This window comes from Cryptomeria japonica, chromosome 8 (genome assembly GCF_030272615.1).
Source record: "Cryptomeria japonica chromosome 8, Sugi_1.0, whole genome shotgun sequence".
Lineage (NCBI taxonomy): Eukaryota > Viridiplantae > Streptophyta > Pinopsida > Cupressales > Cupressaceae > Cryptomeria > Cryptomeria japonica.
Genome location: NC_081412.1, coordinates 581,162,094 through 581,183,424, shown reverse-complemented (window position 1 = coordinate 581,183,424; position 21,331 = coordinate 581,162,094).

Below are 21,331 nucleotides of genomic sequence, written 5' to 3'. Positions count from 1 at the left end.
AAATTCAGACCATTAATTAAATAAATAAATCATATTTATTTAATTAAATCTTCTCTCACATTTAAATAAATTAATATTTATTTAAATTCCCCCAAAATCCCACCTCTCACATTTAAATAAATAAATCATTTATTTAAATCACCTTTATCCTCCACCCACTTGCATTTTCCTACAAATACAAGTTGCACAATTATTTTAAATAAATCATTTATTTAAATCACCTTTATCCTCCACCCACTTGTATTTTCCTACAAAAGCAAGTTGCACAACTATTTTAAATAAATTATTTATTTAAAATCCTATTTATCCTCACCCACTTGAAACCTTTAATGGTTTCCCTTAAAGTAGTCAAACTTGATGGCTTTAAAGTCTTCAAACTTGATGGCTTCCTTCTATAGTCTTCTTAAGACTTTAATGGTTTTCCTTAAAGTCTTCAAGCCTTTAATGGTTTCCCTCAAAGTCTTCAAGCATTTTAATGCTTTATCTTCATTTTTCTCATTTAAATAAATTAATATTTATTTGAATATTTATCCAAATGCAAATTACACCATTTAATTGAAATAAATGATTTTATTTTAATTGAAAATACCAAAATTTCTCCCACTTGCATTTTCCTACAAAATCCACTTGTATGCCTAAACCCCTTCTAGATTCTTCTAAACCCTTCCTAATTAGCCTAATCCATCCCCTAAATATTGTCACATTCCTAAGCAAATTGGAGTCACTTCTCAAAGACTCCAAAGTCTTTGAAAAACAATTAATGCTTTGTGTGTTCAACAAATTAACCCTCAAAGTCTTGGATAACCTTTGAAAGCTTCCAACCTTCAACCACTTAATCCCCAAAGTCTCCAATAACCATTAATGGTTAATTCAACCCTCCCACATGGTTAAAACATTTGTTTTGACTCAACCTCTACCCAACCCAAAGGTCTCATCAGGCCATTAATGCTTTGACCATGATTATCTCTTAAACATTTGCACAAAGGTTTATCCTTGGATTAACTCTTAATCCAGTGGGTAATCTTAATTTAGACTTGACCCTTACCTTCTAGATAACCATGAGGTCTTCTCAGGCCTTTAATGCCTCCAACCTCTTCTCTCAACCCAATCCTATGTTGAAACTTGTCACCATTTTATTGGTGCCAATTGTGCACATGGATCCCCAACTTTCAATCCTAACCCTTGTTAAGATTGCTCAATCTTAACCCTTCATTTCCCCATTTCTTCTATAAATAGAACCCTTCTCCTCAAGCAAAAGAGAAGCATTTTTAGAGTATTGTTGTTATACTGGTATTAGCATAGAGCTTTTTCATAGCATCACTATCTACTCTTGCATAGTATTTGCTTATCATATTCAACCATCTTGAATCTCCATATGGCATCCATGGCTAGTGCTAAAAGCTGAGAGCTACACTCATTTGGGACTTGGAGAGGAGAGGAACAAGGGAGGAGCAACTATGAGCATCTTGATTAGCTATTTCATTCTATGTTTATATGCTTTCTATTTCATGCTTAATATCTCTCTTGATATGCCTGTTTAGGATAATCTTTTGTTGCTAACACTAACATTTGTTTCTTGTGCTCTTATGTGTGTTGCCATCAAACAGATTTTCTAATCCTTTTTGCAGAGCATCATTTGGTGAACCCGACGTGAATCCAAACACCAAAAAGATCAATTTTTTTTTTTTAACCAATAACATGTTTGAATGTTGAAAATGTCACACAGGATGCGATTTTGACACTGTTTTGGTGCGTTTGGCATTATTTTGGCGCTATTCCCCCTGTTTCAGTGCTTTTCCCTTCTCTGTCTTTCCCTTTCTTTTAATACGTTTGTGTTAAATAGTGCCTCTGTTCAAACGCAGACTAGCGCTATTGTAACAAAACGTTGTACAAATCACTTTGTAACCAAAAAAAATAAAAAACCAAAAAAAAATAAAAAAAATTTAGGCTTGTAGAAGCCCACCAAATAGGCGGATTTTACTAACTATGTTTCTCTTTTGTGCAGATTTAAATTAGATTAAAGAGTAGATTTATATTTTTTTACTAACTTGTTTTTGAAGTTGGTTTTAAAAATGAATTCACTTTTTATTTTGGTTTAAAATTAACTTCACATTTCAAATTTGGGCTTTTAAAAAAAGAATCACACATTTGTTTGGGGCTCTTAAAAAGAATTTCATTGTTCCAAGGTAAAAAGAACCACAAACTTATACAAAAACAACTTTATTTTTTTTGCAAGTTAGGAAACAAACTTCGTTTTGGTGCTTAAAATCAACAAGGCAAATTTTATTTCTTGCATCAAGATAAAACTCACAATCCACACTTCCATTTTTTGTGCAAATAAAATTCACAATCAACTTGTCTCATTTTCAAAGCAATTTTACTTCATGCAAACGTGTTTTTCATTAAGTTGACCAGGATTTTCAAATTCTAGTTTACTCCAACAATTGCCTTTGAAAATTAAAAAGAACACCATGATTGTTGGAGCAACATCTCCAAATAGATAGAAAATCATTGCGATGACAAATTAAAAGGAACAAGTGAATTTTGTGTTTGGCACACTTGTGCAAAAGAGTTGGTCGAGTGGTCCTACCTCTAACACACACTATCCTCTCCCTTGGCTCTCGTGGTCCTAGGTGCAAGAGAAAAGTGTTAGTAACGCTCAAATTTTATCTTTTTAAGAGAGGCCTGCCAAGGGATCGATACTCTTGGGAACGACCTCGAGCGGTAAATCCTTCGAGCCGCTATAGAAATCAGGTGAGAGCGAAAGCTGTAGCCTTGGGTATAGCTGTTCCTACAGTGTAACTGGCCGAAAGGACAAATGGGCTCCACCACCAGTTACAAGGCTCTTAAGTGAGTCACTGCAGAATGAACTTATGTCCAAAAATATCGAACATGACTAAACACCTTTAAGTAGTAGCCCACCCGTTCTATTGATTGAGGATATTTGAGATATAATTTAGTGCAAGAGCATAGATGGTTTTGCTCCCAAGATACTCACCATACATATTTCCTTGAGTAGAAACATAGCTTTTTGAAAAGTCACTTGTGGCTTGATAAAAGTGGTGACTCCCCTATCATAGGGATCATCTATTTGTTATGCTCGTGCAAGACTTAGTATATCACATCCTTACCTGCCACGGCGGGATTCATAAGGTATGTAGTACCAAAGTCGAAGAAATATCAAGATGTGGGCTAAATTTATCACAACTGGCCATTTGACCTTAGGGATAAAAAGTGTTTGAAGTGTGTTCGTTTTAAAGACCAAGTGCAAATTGAGCCGACTTCAGGCTTTGGAAATACACCTTAAAATACATCTAAAGGAAGGATCATATACAAGTCCAAGGATTGGGTTGATCTAGACCCATACTCATTTGTGCCTTTTAGGCAACATTCTTGTGTTTGTGTGCTTGCTTTGTTTTCTTGTCAAAGAAAAATCAGAAAATCAATCCCAAAAACAAAGTATTCATCCAACATTTCTCAAAAACAACCAAAAGTACCAAAAACAAAGTGCAAAACAACAAAGAGACAAATTTTATGACCATTCTTCACATCTTGCGAAAGAAGAAGTGTCATCAGAATATCACCTTGAAAAGGAGACCACTAAGCTCAAAGGCTTTGATCAAAAGGAGGAAATTCTTCTATCTCAATAGACAAATTTGTGTCTCACATAGAGTCTTTCTACATCGCATGCGTCTATACCTTCAAGAAAAAAACAAATGAGTTTGATTCAGAATCATTGAACCGCAGAGCTTTTATGCAATATAGGGCTCTGAGTTATCACAAAAATCAAGGAGGAAAGATTAATCCCAACTTCTTCCCAAAACGTCTGTATCACCTACAACACAGCTCGAGAAGTGCCACCAACGCCTGAAAGGGAAGAAGTAGAGTTTGTTCCATTTGTAACACAAAGTTTTTATTGAAGTTGAAAACAAAACATCCATCATCTCATTCATACATCATCACTTCATCATCAATCCATCCCAAAACTCTCAAAACATTAAGAGGTTCTTGTCCCAAGATTCCCTTTTAGATATTGCTTGAAATCAAAACACATCACATCACTTTTTAGATTGTTTCTACATCTAGGATAAGCTCATCCTAAGAGACACATCTACGCAGGTTAAAACTAGTTCATGAGTGAATCCTCTCATTGCTAGGTAGTTAAATCTGTAACACATCTCAGATTTCTCTGCACCTTATCACATCCAAACTTATCAAACAAACAAGCAAATCAAAGAAGGAATTTCGGTTACATCTACCTTAAAGTGTTAGAGATCCCCATACAACACAAATCACCAACCAATCAATCTTTCATTTCATCACCACTCATCATCATCTTCAATCAACTTCAAAAACAAACTTGCGAACAAAATGGCTCAAACCCGATCACGATCAAGGCAACGAGAAATAGAAATTGAGGAAGAAGAGGACAACCTCAATGAATTTCAAGAAGCACTTGGAGGAAATGGGAATGATGAAAACCCAGGTACACCCACTCCTTCAACAATCGAAAGGGTTCAGCATAACCCTCATTTTAACAGATTATTTGATGAAATACTAAGGAGCAATGCGGATGCTCACTTTTTAAGACTCGCTCAAGAAGGAGCCAAACTCCCCTCAGACTTTGATCTTGCCCAATTAAGACAAGCATCAGAAAGACAGAGTCGCCATGAGGAGGAACGACGTAGAGATCCCATTAGATATAACATCCCTCGAGGTAACTCACCACCTCCTCCTCCTAATGAAATGGAGATGTTGCGGCAACAAGTTGAGAATCTCGCCCAACAACTTCATAGTGGTGTTAAAACCAATCAATTCTCACTTAACGACATCTGTCCCTATCCGTTTGATAGGAATCTTTATATGCCACCCTTTCCACGCGGATTCGAAACACCAAAATTTGAAAAATATAGAGGAAAGGGAGATCCCCGTGATCATGTCCGAGAATTTCATTCCGCTTGTCTCGAAGTCGCTTATGAGGACACATACCTAATGCGCCTTTTTCCCCAAAGCTTGGGAGGAACAACCACATCATGGTTTTCCCGACTACCAGGTGGCATAAGAACATTTGAGGAACTCATCCAGAAGTTCCTATCTCATTACTCTTATAATATTGAACGCGACATCACCATGGCTGATCTGTGCAACACCAAACAAAAACCAGGTGAATTATTCTCAGTATTCCTGCAACGATGGCGCCAAATGTCTAGCAGACGTTCTCTTCAGTTACCTGAACGAGAACTAGTGGAAATTTTCATTTCCAACTTAAACGAAGAAATGGAATTTCACCTGGACAGACTCCTTTAACGATATGATCACCAAGGGTATAAAGTGTGAACGGGCACTCATCAAGAAAGGACTCATCAAAATCTTTAATGAACCAAAAGATGGTCCTCGCCCGCGCTTCAATAGCGATAAACCGAACTTCTGGAATAAAAATAAGAATATCGTCAATGATGGAGTTGTGGATGCTCGAACTGTCCGAAATGCACAACCTGTGGTTCGATTTGCAGGACAAAATCCTCCACCTCAAAATAACACAAATGTTCCTCTTAATCAAGGTCGCATCACATCTCATGATGAACCAAGACCCCGTCCACAAAAACAAAAACGCACATACACTCGCTTAGGGGAACCCATTGAAACAGTGATGCGACAACTCATTTCTCAGAATTTGATCACTCTACCTAAGTTATCAAATTATGAGCCTCAAGTCAAACCAGCATGGTGGAGAGATACTGAACATTGTGAGTTCCATCAAGGAAGAGGACATAAGACAAGTAATTGTCATCGATTGAAAGATCTCATTCAGGATCTTATTGACCGAGGAGAAATTGAAATTGAAGGACATGACCCAAAAACAACCAATAATGATCATCAGATGTTCAAGAATCCACTTCCATCACAAGATCAAAGGGGTCCTTCCACTTCCAGACGAGGTCCTGATACCACTGATTATACGCAGGCTGCGTATAATTACACTGTCAATCACCTGTATGATGTCAGTGAACAAATTGCAACTATCACCTTCAAAAATCCCACTTCAAATTGCAATGTTGTTACGCGTCGCGGCAAAGTTACCATCAAGGCAGCTCCACAAGGCACCACCTCCATCCCAAAGCAGTACAATCTTGTGGAACAATTAGACAAAACGCCTGCGCTTATATCCATTTTAGAGCTATTACGCCTGTCACCATCTCATAAAACTATCTTGGATCAAGCACTCCAAGAGGCGTCAATCCCTGCAAACTTGAATACAGACCAATTTCAAGCCATGGTTGGAAATCTAAAGTCATCACCTTGTCTCACTTTTTCTGAAAGCGACAACTCTTCTTTCCAACAACCTCATAACGCCTCACTCCACATTGAAGGCTTTGTCAACCAACACAGGATCAAGCGAGTCTTGATCGATAATGGAGCAGGCCTAAACATTTGCACACTTCAGTTGGTCACAGCATTGGGATATGCAATAGAATCAGTGGATCCTCGTAAGAAGATCACCATCAAAGCCTATGATGATGCAGAGCGTTCATCCAAAGGAGCTGTGGTACTACCAATCCGAGTGGGCCCTGTGGTAAAGCATATCATTTGTCAGGTTCTGGACCTTCCTCTGCCATATAATCTATTATTAGGGAGACCTTGGATACATGCCATGCAAGCTGTTCCATCTACCTACCATCAATGTATCAAGTTCCCACATAACGGGGTCGAGATCACAATCCTGGGAGATGCAAATCCCTTTGCATTTTGCCATAATATCAGCCATCAACCAGAGATTACCGTTCCTAATAATAGAGAAGCCATTTCCTCCACATCATATATAAATCCCGCCTCTCTTGCCAGTTCAAACACCCCTATGCCCAAGCAAGAAAAGCTAAAGATGAAAGTAGCAGAGGAAGGTCCTGGAGAATATAACTTGAGTCAGCTCTTTTGTGTGGGACAAATGCCCACTTCTCCTAGAACACATGGTAAACCACAGCAGTTGCTCCAGCAACCACTAATCACGCCAGCATGTGCCTTAACGCCTTTCATCCTTGGAAAGAGTCAAGAGGAAGAAACACAAGATGAGGACCTAGCGGACTGGATCTATAAAGATCCCATCACCACTGACAAACCGCAAGTTACACTTCCTACGGAACAATATGGCAAAGGCCTCCTCATTATGCAAAGAATGGGATATGATGGTCAGAGTGCTTTGGGATACTGCAAACAAGGACGACACGAACCTCTACTACCAGAATTCAAGCCCAAAGGTAATACAGACCTTGGCTTTGAAAAAGAGATCCTTCCTAAACTCAGATTCAAAGGAAAACCCAGCAAACCATTTTGCCCACCTACTGCAAAGAGGATACCTTTCATAATCAAAGCACCATCAAGCACTATCCCCACTGCCCCCTCAAGGCTCACAACTCCACCATCACCAATGTCACTCATCCCATCAAACGAACCAGTAATCCTATCAGCAACACCATTTGTAGCAGCAACTATATTGGAACCCGCAGCAGCATCTATGGCACCAGTAGTTCCTGCAGAAGCCACTGAGGCAACACGGCCGATACTTCCTGTAACAAATCCTTTAAACCCCATCACAGTTCCTGCAACACCGATCACCTCAAAGGTACATAAACCAATCACACCTGCAGTATTCAACTCCAGCGACATCCCAGTATGGTATAGCAATCGGATGCTGGAAAGTGATTCAGAGACCGACTCACATGAGTGGGAATTTGATTCTGTACAGCTTAACACTTTAGATGAGGAAGACACATCACCACCTCCGCCACGCAAAGACATTCCTGTTTACGAAGAAGCACAGATAAAGACCACTTGGGTACCTGAGTTGGAAACATCTTCCACAGACCCTACGTCTCATCCTACGCCTGATTCTGACAGGGAGAGTACCATCAACGACCTTCACCACACTGTCTTAACCCTCACTGATACCTCTAACGAACTTAATCTAATCGATGAAGTAATGCCCATTATCCACCCTGAACTCATCGAATGGAACCAACCAAATCCCCCATGTCTTGACCTCTTCCAAAACGATGAGGCTATCATTGACTTTTTGGAATTAAGGGATAATCTACCAAGCGGGGATCACAAAGCTGGATTCGCCATTCAACTTAATAGCGCAGCATACTTCGGGGCGGATGCCAAACCCTTCAGCTGCAAAAATATAACATTAAAACATGGATCTTCCAGTGAAAACCACACTGTGGCACTGTTTGATCCGACAACAGTAAAAAGAAAGAGCGTATCCAACGGTGAAAACCTCTCTGAGGCGCCTGAGGATGAAGGGTTTGACATTCTCCCTACTAGTACACAACAGGAACGATCAACGATTCTTATCGAGGAAACCAAAGAATACAATGTGGGGACTCCTGAAAACCCTCATATCATACATCTGGCATCTCTTCTCACTCCAGAGGAACAACCTCAATTCATAGAGTTCTTTCAACAGCGTCAGATCAACTTTGCATGGTCATATGCAGACATGCCTGGGCTTGATCCTGATTTAGTCATGCATCATCTCACAGTAGCAAAAGGAGCCAAACCTGTCAAGCAGAAGCTTCGTAAGATGCATCCTCAGATTGCCGTGCTAGTCAAAACAGAACTCAAGAAACTCCTGGATGTTGGTTTCATTAGACCAATTGATTATGCAGAATGGATCTCCAACATTGTACCAGTTGGCAAACCAAAAGGGGGCATCCGCATTTGTACAGACTTCAGAGATCTGAATAAGGCATGTCCTAAGGATGACTTCCCTCTACCAAATATCGACATCATAGTAGATTTGACAGCAGGATATGCCATGCTTTCACTCATGGATGGCTTTTCGGGATACAATCAAATAAAGATCGCACCAGAGGACCAACATAAGACAGCCTTCACATGTCCATGGGGCACATACTGCTGGAATGTAATGCCTTTTGGTCTAAAGAATGCAGGAGCGACCTATCAAAGAGCAATGACCACCATCTTCCATGACATGATGCATACTATAATGGAAGATTATGTGGATGATTTACTAGCAAAATCACTTACTAGAGAAGGACATCTTCACATCTTAGATAAAATCTTTGATAGACTGGAACAATACCATGTTCGACTCAACCCAAAGAAATGTGTCTTCGGAGTGACCTCCGGGAAGCTTCTAGGATACATTGTCTCAAGCAAAGGCATTGAGGTCGATCCAGCAAAGGTTAAAGCAATCATGGACATGCCACCTCCAAAGAATATCAGTCAGCTAAGAACACTACAAGGACGGCTTCAATCTATCCGCAGATTCATTGCACAATTGGCTGATAAGTGTCACCCATTCACACACCTGCTACACAAGAACATCCGCTTTCAGTGGGATGACAAATGCCAGCAAGCATTTCAGGCGCTTAAAGACTATCTCATGAATCCACCATTGCTGATGCCACCAGATCCAAGTAGACCATTATTGCTCTATATCTCAGCAACAAGTATAGCATTGGGTGTACTACTGGCACAACATAATGCAGAAGGAAAAGAGTGTGCTATTTACTACATCTCTCGCACACTGGTGGGCTATGAACTCAATTACACACCTATTGAGCGAGCTTGCCTAGCAGTAATCTTGGCAGCCACTAAACTGAGGCACTATCTGTTAACACACAAGGTGCAACTCATTGCAAAGATTGATCCACTCAAGTATTTACTTAGCAAAGCAGCATTGACAGGTCGCTTAGCCAAATGGGTGATGATTCTAAGTGAATTTGATATTGAGTATGTGGACCGTAAAGCTATCAAAGGTCAGGTTATTGCAGATCAGTTGGCCGATGCACCTCTCATAGGTGATCATCCTCTCATTTCCAATTTTCCAGATGAAGAGATATTCATGATTACAGAAGCACAGTCATGGAAATTATACTTTGATGGGTCATACACTAGGCACGGCTCGGGGGCAGGCATTCTGTTTATCACACCTCAAGGTGATAGCATCCCGAAGTCTTACAGGCTCACATTTCCATGCACCAACAACATAGCAGAGTATGAGGCCTTGATCACCGGACTTAGGTTAGCCGTACAATGGAAATTACAAGAACTACAAGTATATGGCGACTCCCAACTAGTCATTCGACAAGCAACAGATGAGTATCAGACCAAGGATGATAAACTCATGCCATACAAGCAAATGGTGGACAATCTAAAGGCATCATTTACTACTATCACTTTTGAGCAGATACCAAGAGATCAGAATCGAGCTGCTGATGCCATGGCTACCATCGCATCTCTACTAGATCTTCCACAGAATTCAACACGCTACGAGTTCTTGGTAGAACAGCTTTGGATCCCCGCTTATGATATCCCTGAATCCGAGATGATATGTCGCCTTGTCGGTTCAGAATCCCCATGGTATGGTGAGTTCTACACCTATCTCCGTGATCACACCCTTCCTCCTAACCAATCAAATAACCAACGAAAAACCTTCATTCGCCAAACTGCTCGATATACCATTATTGCGGAAACCCTATACCGACGTAGTCTTGATGGTACTCTCCTTCGATGTCTAGAACAGGATGAGATAACAAAGGTTTTGGAAGAGGTACATGAAGGAATTTGCGGGACTCACTCAAGTGGTCCGTCACTAGCCAAGAAGATCATGCGAGCTGGATACTATTGGCCATCTATGGAAAAGGATTCCTACTACTTTGTCAGGAAATGCAAGAAATGTCAAGTTCACGGCGACCTGATACATGCACCAGCTCAAGAACTGCAACCAATCACAACACCATGGCCTTTTTGTCAATGGGGTCTTGATCTTGTGGGTAAAATCCATCCATCTTCATCCAATGGCCATAAATTCATTATTACGGCCACCGAATATTTCACCAAGTGGATCGAAGCTGTTCCACTTACCCAAGTCACCGGCAAGCAGATCGCCTCATTCATCCTCAATTACATCATCTGCCGGTATGGTGTGCCCATGTCCATTGTCACAGATAACGGTCTTCCTTTCAAAAATCAGGATGTCCGTGAGCTTTGTGAGAAATTTCATATCCAACACCGCTTTTCCACTCCCTATTACCCACAAGGCAATGGTCAGGCCGAAGCATCCAATAAAAACATATTGAGGATCCTAAAGAAGACAGTCAATGATGCCGGCCGTGATTGGCATGTTCAATTGAATCCAGCGCTATGGGCATATCGAACTAGCATTCGGACCCCTACAGGTGCAACTCCTTATTCATTGGTCTATGGTGCTGAAGCTATCTTACCTATTGAGGTCGAGATACCATCCTTACGAGTTTCATTGCACAATCTCATCGATGATGAAGCATACAGAGTATCTCGTCTTCAGGACTTAGAGTTACTAGATGAGAAGCGACAAGCTGCATACAATCACCTCAAAGCCTATCAGCAACGCATGAGTAGAAGCTACAATCACCGAGTTAGATCTCGTACATTTGAGGTAGGTGATCTTGTTCTTCGAGAAAATCCTCGCAACCAACCAAACAGAGAACATCAAGGCAAGTTTGAATCAAACTGGTTGGGCCCATATGTTATCACTGCTGTATTCGGGTCCGGGGCATATCAGTTGGCTACATCAGATGGAGAACCGCTCGCAGATCCAATCAATAGCATGCACCTCAAACGGTTTTATACCTAAGGTATACATATCAGAAAATATCAAAAACATTCAGAAAATGTCCTAAAGAAAATACAAAACCATTCAAAACAAAAAAAAAAGTAAAGAAAAATCATGCATCCAAACGGTGAACAACCACTCCGGTGGCACCTTGGGTAAGTGCGATGGTGAAAACCTGGCAAACAGGTGCCACTCGTAAAGGCAATGGCTCCAGTATCTTTCAGGCTCGTTGCGATCACATTCATACATACACACATCCATCCATCTAACCATGGCTTGTTATTTGATCTGTCATCCAAGAAAGTACTTCATGCGTCTAGCATCCCGCTTTTTCATAAATCATGTCCAACTTGGGGGCAATGCCCTTACAATCTAGATGATGGAAGTGGATTCTACATTACTGGTGATTCATTGGCAAAAACATTCAAAAATGTCTCGCAAAATACAAAAACATTCAAAAATGTCTCGCAAAATATCAAAAACATTCAAAAATGACTCACAAAATCCACAAACATTCAAAAACTATTACACAAAATCCAAAAACATCGAAAAACCATCGAAAATCACCCAAAAAAACATGACAACACCTTGTACATATTCATCCGATCAGATACAAAATACTCACACAAATGACCACTTATCACTCGACCAACACAATCAACATCAACAATCCAAACTGTCTTAAACAAGGATGCATCCTTCCTTATCAAAACAAAGACAAGATGACATTTTATTTGACAAGAAAATTATGTTAAGCTATCAAATACTTGGTTGATTTATGAGTACAATCATTTGTTTATCTGTATCAGGATCTTTCAGCATTGTTTTGTATCGTTTGTGCATTACTTCCGATGAAGTTCTGGGGCATGTACTATTGGTGTCTACGTGGGAAGTTCACTAAGCTACGTGATCTTATGCAAAATGCAGTCATAGATCACTACAGCTTGCTGACTACAGCGTATACCTCGACCATATGAGCATGAACCATTACCAAGGATCCATATTTTTTATTCTTTATGTATATACTATTTGTTTACAGGTACAATGCTCATTCTTTGGTTCCTCCTCATCCAATTTGGATAAAGGTTTTTTTTTCTTAGTACGGTATGCACTTGTCTCAGGATATGATCAGCCTAAGATCAAGGAGGACGATCCAAGTCATGCATGAACGGAGATAATCCTTGTCTATCCCGCAAGCAATACTCAGGTCAACTTGATCCATTATATCAAGTTGCTTGTATTAACTTGCTATATCAAATCCATGTAAGAAATACTCTGGTCATCTTGAATCTTTATGTCAAGTTGCTTGTATTTTCTTACAACATTTTAAAGCTCAATGATGAAAAATAAAGCACCATGGATCATCATTCCATCTCATTTGTATATATTGCATTTCGTTGCATTCCATCCATCCATACATTCATAATAGCTGCATATCATGCATACGTAGTCATAATAATGCATACTCTATTTTACTCATCTTCTTCCATAGGACTCGGTCCTAGTCCTCCATATCTTCTATCTAACATCGAATCCCCCCTCACCCTCCCCATCTCAACAATCAGCATCACATACCCTACATCGTGTCCCAATCAACCTAATCAAGCCACGTTCATCACCATCCATCTCTACATAGGAGGGATTGTGTTTCCTATCCTAAGTCATCCAATAAGTCAAGCCAGTTACTCTGTCTACACAGATACATCGACTCACACACACCTAGACTATCAACAGATACTCTGATCAAGTATCTTCGGGTCTCAACAGGTAATCGATTATGGTAATCCTAGACTACATCAGGCATTTATCATAATGACCTAGTCTCAACGGGGCTACCATGATTCCCCACAACCATCCATCACACGCACATACTATCAATTGATTAGCCAATCAAACACAATCCAACGGACAATTACATCAATTGTCTACGTCTCAACGAGTATTTTGCTTCATATACCTTGACTTCATCGGGCAATTACATCAATTGTCTAAGTCACATCAGGTCACTTTGATTCACTTACTCAGACTTTATCATGTTCAAGCGACCAACTGACATCAACTGTCACGCTTTGACTTGACCGGGACAATTAAACCGATTGCACCAGATTGTCCAAACAATTTTGATCAATTGTATAGCATCAATCCAAACCCCACACTACATCTGCTATGTATCTCTTGCATGACCTCAGGGTATTCGTTGGCTTGTTGTTTCTTCATATTCACTCCATTTTCTCCCATTCTTTCATCATTAGTTCTAATTTCTTCTATTCTACCTCCCCTTCGCTTTTCATTCTTTTTCGAGAGATCGCCCGATTTTTCAAAAAAATTCGGCCCATCCCTCGAGGGGGCATACCACCCATTAAATTTACATTTTATGGGGCATTTCTTCAAACCTATTTTTCTTTCTTTGAAACGACGCGATAAACCGCACCGTCTCAAAGAGGGGCAAATGTAGTCACATAAATCTGTCCACTTAATTAAATGAATACTTAGTATTTATTTGATTATTTAACCATCAATTAATAATTAATTAAATTAATATTTAATTAATTCATCTTAACCCTCTTCTCCTATTAATTAAATAAATTATTCAATTTATTTGATTTAATTCACTTAACCAAATTCAGACCATTAATTAAATAAATAAATCATATTTATTTAATTAAATCTTCTCTCACATTTAAATAAATTAATATTTATTTAAATTCCCCCAAAATCCCACCTCTCACATTTAAATAAATAAATCATTTATTTAAATCACCTTTATCCTCCACCCACTTGCATTTTCCTACAAATACAAGTTGCACAATTATTTTAAATAAATCATTTATTTAAATCACCTTTATCCTCCACCCACTTGTATTTTCCTACAAAAGCAAGTTGCACAACTATTTTAAATAAATTATTTATTTAAAATCCTATTTATCCTCACCCACTTGAAACCTTTAATGGTTTCCCTTAAAGTAGTCAAACTTGATGGCTTTAAAGTCTTCAAACTTGATGGCTTCCTTCTATAGTCTTCTTAAGACTTTAATGGTTTTCCTTAAAGTCTTCAAGCCTTTAATGGTTTCCCTCAAAGTCTTCAAGCATTTTAATGCTTTATCTTCATTTTTCTCATTTAAATAAATTAATATTTATTTGAATATTTATCCAAATGCAAATTACACCATTTAATTGAAATAAATGATTTTATTTTAATTGAAAATACCAAAATTTCTCCCACTTGCATTTTCCTACAAAATCCACTTGTATGCCTAAACCCCTTCTAGATTCTTCTAAACCCTTCCTAATTAGCCTAATCCATCCCCTAAATATTGTCACATTCCTAAGCAAATTGGAGTCACTTCTCAAAGACTCCAAAGTCTTTGAAAAACAATTAATGCTTTGTGTGTTCAACAAATTAACCCTCAAAGTCTTGGATAACCTTTGAAAGCTTCCAACCTTCAACCACTTAATCCCCAAAGTCTCCAATAACCATTAATGGTTAATTCAACCCTCCCACATGGTTAAAACATTTGTTTTGACTCAACCTCTACCCAACCCAAAGGTCTCATCAGGCCATTAATGCTTTGACCATGATTATCTCTTAAACATTTGCACAAAGGTTTATCCTTGGATTAACTCTTAATCCAGTGGGTAATCTTAATTTAGACTTGACCCTTACCTTCTAGATAACCATGAGGTCTTCTCAGGCCTTTAATGCCTCCAACCTCTTCTCTCAACCCAATCCTATGTTGAAACTTGTCACCATTTTATTGGTGCCAATTGTGCACATGGATCCCCAACTTTCAATCCTAACCCTTGTTAAGATTGCTCAATCTTAACCCTTCATTTCCCCATTTCTTCTATAAATAGAACCCTTCTCCTCAAGCAAAAGAGAAGCATTTTTAGAGTATTGTTGTTATACTGGCATTAGCATAGAGCTTTTTCATAGCATCACTATCTACTCTTGCATAGTATTTGCTTATCATATTCAACCATCTTGAATCTCCATATGGCATCCATGGCTAGTGCTAAAAGCTGAGAGCTACACTCATTTGGGACTTGGAGAGGAGAGGAACAAGGGAGGAGCAACTATGAGCATCTTGATTAGCTATTTCATTCTATGTTTATATGCTTTCTATTTCATGCTTAATATCTCTCTTGATATGCCTGTTTAGGATAATCTTTTGTTGCTAACACTAACATTTGTTTCTTGTGCTCTTATGTGTGTTGCCATCAAACAGATTTTCTAATCCTTTTTGCAGAGCATCAATAACATTCATACATTACATTCAATATTTTGTAGAAAGAAAATTCACTTTCACCAAATTGTAGAATTACACATTGTAGTAGAGAAGTCAACTTTAGAAATAAAAAGTAGTAGAAAAAGGTAAGTTTCTATGTATATTTTACATTTGTTTTCAAATAGATTGCATGTACAATTATCAATATAACATTCATTCTTGCAATCATACATTACATTCAATAGTTTGCAAAAAAAAAAAAACATTTTCAGCAAATTGTAGAATTACACATTTGTAGCAAATGAGTCAACTATCACAATAAAGGAGCAACAACCAATCACACCATATCGGTGAGTTTTTCAAAACCTCATTCTATGCTTGTGAACTCTAACAATTTTTCTAAATCACTTTCCAATCATAAGATATATAGTACAAATAATTTATCTATAATTAATTCTAAGGGATGGAAAATCATGAGAATGATATAGAAATGATAGAGATTGACAACACCGATACAGAAAATTATGACTTGAATGGCACTGAGTCTCAAAAATCCATCATGAGCCCACGTCTTCCTACCCATTTGTTTGAGTCAAAGGACTTAAATGATACTAAAATATAATCATTGCAACGAACAGGTTCAATGGTTGAAACTAATAAGCTCCCATGCTCATGGGATACAAGCTGCAAACATCACAACTTTTGAAGAAACTATTGAAAAGTGTCATGCTACTTTTCATAAAATAGTTGTATTTAGTAAATTCGTCAAAGAGTTGTTTTATTATGAACACTTATAGCAAAATAAAATATGAGATTCTTATCTAGGCTACCTGGATTAAATGTAATGCAATAATATTTAGAGTATTGTGCAATAATAAATTATTTACTTCTTATTAAACAATTGAAATTTTGTTCCAATATCTTCTATTTTGCCTAATTTTTGTTTTTGTTTTTAATTTTTGTTTTTGTTAATGACTTATATTGTGACGAATAATTTGATGAAAGTCTGTCTATTCGTTTTACTATTTATTCAAAATTATCCAAAGAAAATGTAATTGAATACTATTTATAGTTTTATGTATCTATTTATTAATACATAATTTGAATTTTGTTCAAAAAACTTCTTCTTTTTGTCATGCCTAAATTGTTCAATACATACACATAACTAGTATAATATTAGTTTTCTCCATAACACCTCATAATTTATCTATGCATGCTTCAAATTTTCAAAGTCATAATTGCTTTAAAATAATAAAATTATATATTATTAGAATTATCAAAATGTACAACCACTAATATATGGATTTTGTTCATCTATGTTGTGCATTACATTCTACAATTTCTTTCTATTCAACCATTTCACTTCAAACTCATTACTAATAAAAATTTTATTATTATTTGTGAATATTAAATGTTTCCATAATTTGATATCTCTTGGCAAATGTTACTTAGATTTTTTTAAATATAGGTATGATAGTAGTTAGATTAGGGATATCCTTATGCAATTTAATAATAATTTTTTTATAATAAAATAATATTATTAATAATATAAAACTAACATTTAAAATGATATTAATAAATAACAACAGAATAATAAATATATAAAAAATATATGATAATATTATAATATAATTATAATAATTAAAATACAATAATATAAAAATCCTAATATTTATCTATATGACACTAACCCTAACCTAATCTTAAATCTAATCATATCTCTAATTGAACCTTAACATAACCATAAACTAAAGATTTAACATAAGCCTAACCTAACAACAACTTTAAAAATAACCCTAACTTAACCATAATCTTATCTCTAATCAAACAATAAACTTAATTATCATAATTAATGTCGATAGGCATTCTAAAATGACGGCAAGGAGTGGAGTGAAATGGTGTGTGTTAATGTAACTTTTATCTTTTAGTTTAAATTTGACAACCATACACGTCAAAATATTAATATTAATTATAAACTTAATATTTAAAAAATAAACACCATATAAAAAAAATATAGTCTCATCAAAATTATGAGTTTTAAATAGATATATAAATATAAATTCACCATTTCATGATTACAATATTCTTTTTAAAAATATATATTTTATAAATTTTTATGTTTAATGATTTTTTTGAACAATGATAAGAAATTTAAAATTTAAATATAAAAAATTATATCTCAATTATCAAATAAAAAATTTGTATTAGAAAGAGATAAAATAATTTAGATAATTTTGTATGTAGTAGATATAATTTAAAAACAAATAAAATAATTTTAAGGTAAATAAAATAGTTTCAATTAGGGTTATTCCCATTCAATTTAATAATATAATATTTAAGTTATTAAAATTATTTATTTTAATTAGGTTAGATTATCCTTATGTAATTTAGTACTCTATCACTTATAAGTGGAATAGAATTAGATAATATTACAAGTGAAATAGAATTAGATAATATTACAATATAGCTTACGATTTAAATCGAGAGAAATTATAAGTATAATGGATGGTGGATAGTGAATTCATTTGATAAAATTTATCTTACCACTCAACTAATTTATTGCCTATCTCTCATTTGAGTTATAATTAATACACCTGGCAATTTTAAATAATCCTATAATAGGTTTTGAAATGATTTTTTTTTATGATATAGTAACTGTATGCAACCATTTTTTTATCCTGAGTGTGTACAGTTATTTCATTTTCTCTCAATAAGGTTTTCATTTTTCTTATTCGATTGGTGGAGACTATTAAAGATTTGAACAAGAAATAAAAAGGTAAGAAAATTGTTCGCAATTGACACTCATCTGATGGCTACTGATGCTTGATTAGTGGTTCAAGGTTGTCATTGATGGCAACTCTTCTTGAGATTCCTATCCGGTAATCACGGATCTTGATACCTAGAAGCGAATGTCAACTAGTAGCTAGTTAATTAGTATTTCAGGTTGAGCAGAGAAATTTTTCGTCTGGAAGCTTTCCGATGATTACAGTGTTACAGATCGTGTATAGGATGATTGGGCCGACATAGAGACATCATTTTATCATCATTTTGGTGATGGACGCATTTATCTTTGGTGATCTGGTCAAATCGACATATGACTTCACGTTACATTAGCAGGTCGACTTGGTGAATGATCTATTTTTATGATTGCAGATATATAAGATCGATGCAAAAGATCTTTTTGATGCATGATATGATTGATATACGAGAGAGTGGTGATTGAGAATCTTCTGTAGCGTAGTTTCACATGTGCATTCTTGATCCGGTAGCTAACTGAGACTGGAAACAGACCAGAGTTGCAAAACAGATACAGTCAGAGATTTGGCACTTAACTGAAACTCGTCCAGGCATTGATAGATGTTATTTTTTAGTTCTTTTATTGTATTTCATCATTGTAATTGATTAGTAAGGTAGTGAGCCTTCTGGGGTTGTACCACTTATTGTAATTGAGTAGTGAGCTCTAGGTAGTGTGCCTGAATGCTTGTGCATTCTCCCTCATGTAATATTGTTTTGCTACTAGCCATAGTGGATTAATAATATTGTGGGTTCAAATCCCATCATGGTTTTTCTCATATGGGTTTCCACATAAAAAAATCTTGGTGTTATGATTTTGTGGTTGGTTGTTTTGAGTTTCTGCATTTCAATTTCATGTGTATGCTTCTGGCAGTACTTTAAAGTTAAGTTAGAAAATTTATCATCAGGTAGATCATTGATTCACCCCCCCCCACCCTCGCTCTCAATGATCCTTGATTTCAAAAATTGGTATCAGAGCTTAGTTCCTCTGAAGAAGCCTAACCTCTTGAGGAAGGTCTGGGAGATTGAATCAATGGATTTTGGTTTTCAGAGACAGCTGTAGCACTTGAGGATCTTGATGCAGCAAGGAATGAGATTAGTTCCTTGAAAAGAAACCTAAATGTTGTTGATGACTTCATTAATGACCTGAAGGATCAAGTGAATACTTCAAGAGACAAGAGGAATAAATTGATGGACAAGTTGATGGAGAAAGAAGATCAAGTCATGGAAAATCCGGGTAAAGTTGACGAATGTGACAAACTTGCAAGAGAGAATGTTGCTTTGAAGAATGAAATGCAGTCCATTGTAGTGAAGTTGACCAAGGAGATTGAGGACCAGAAGAAAAATGAAGAGAATTTGACACAATCATTGAAGGAAAGAGCATATGAATGCTTCAGGCTTACCTATGAGAATGATCAATTGAAGCTTGAGTTGACAGAATCAAGGAATAATGGTCAAGAACTTGAAAGACATATTGTTGCCCTAAGAGATGAACTTGCTACTACAAATGGATACAAAGACAAATTAAATGCTAGCTCAACAAGGGTTGATGAGATGCTAGAAAGTCAGAGACATGGAAAGGACATGCGAGGACTTAGATTTAAGAAAGGAGAATCCTCTGGATTTGGACAAAGAAATGCAAAACCTAATCAGAAGAAGAGCAATAATCCTCTAGTAAGAGAATCTAATGCTCATAAATTCAATGGTAGATGCTTTACTTGCAATAAATTTGGTCATATGGTGAATCAATGTAGAAGTAGGATGATAATGGAATGAACAATATGAAAAATGGTTCTACCTTTACCGGTTAGTGTTTCATATGTAATAATTTTCGTCACAAGTCAAATGTGTGCAGAGCAGTAATGAATAACTTTAAAAATAAAAGATGCTATGCTTGTGGGATGTTTGGACATATTTCTAACCAGTGCAGGATGTGACCAAATCAAATGAACTTCAAACCTATGCAGAATGTTGTTTGTCATGCATGCAATAAAACCGGTCACATTGCAAAATACTGTAGAAGCAAGAATAGTGCTTTGGTAGACAAGAACAAATCAGATGAGAAAGGCAAGGCAAAGGTAGAGGAGATTAGAGATAAGAAGATGTAGATCAGAAAGGATGAATCCAAGGAAGACAATGGATCTACACCCGAAACCGATGCAGGATCTTCATCCGGTAACTAGGGCTTTTTGCCTTAGGGGGGACTTTTCATAAAGATTCTAAGAATCCCCTCTTCGGTGATCTGCAATCAATTCTGAAAGGTTGCAAAAGGCTTAAATTAAATATGCAGATGTTATCCGAAAGATTCAGTGAAGATTTGATGCTCTAGTAAGCGACTCCATGAAAATCAAGGTAATCGATTGCAGCATTTATTGCAATGCAGAATTAGTTTTTCGAAGGTTAAAAAAGGCATTTCAAAGATTTATTCATCACAATATGATCAATAGATAAGTGTCGAGCAGAAGAGAAAAGTGATTTGGCAATCTAAACAACGATACTAAAGCAAATTTATGTTCTCAGTTGTGAATTGAGGTATTTATCTGTTTCAAGCTATCAATTTTTGTAAAGCCCAAGTTCTAAATAGCTTCAGCATCTAGAATTTCTACCCCGTTGGTTGTGGAGATCAAGGATAGAGCTCGACCCATTTTCAAGAAACGTCCTTTCAAATCAGTCGAGGATGATCCCAAAGGAG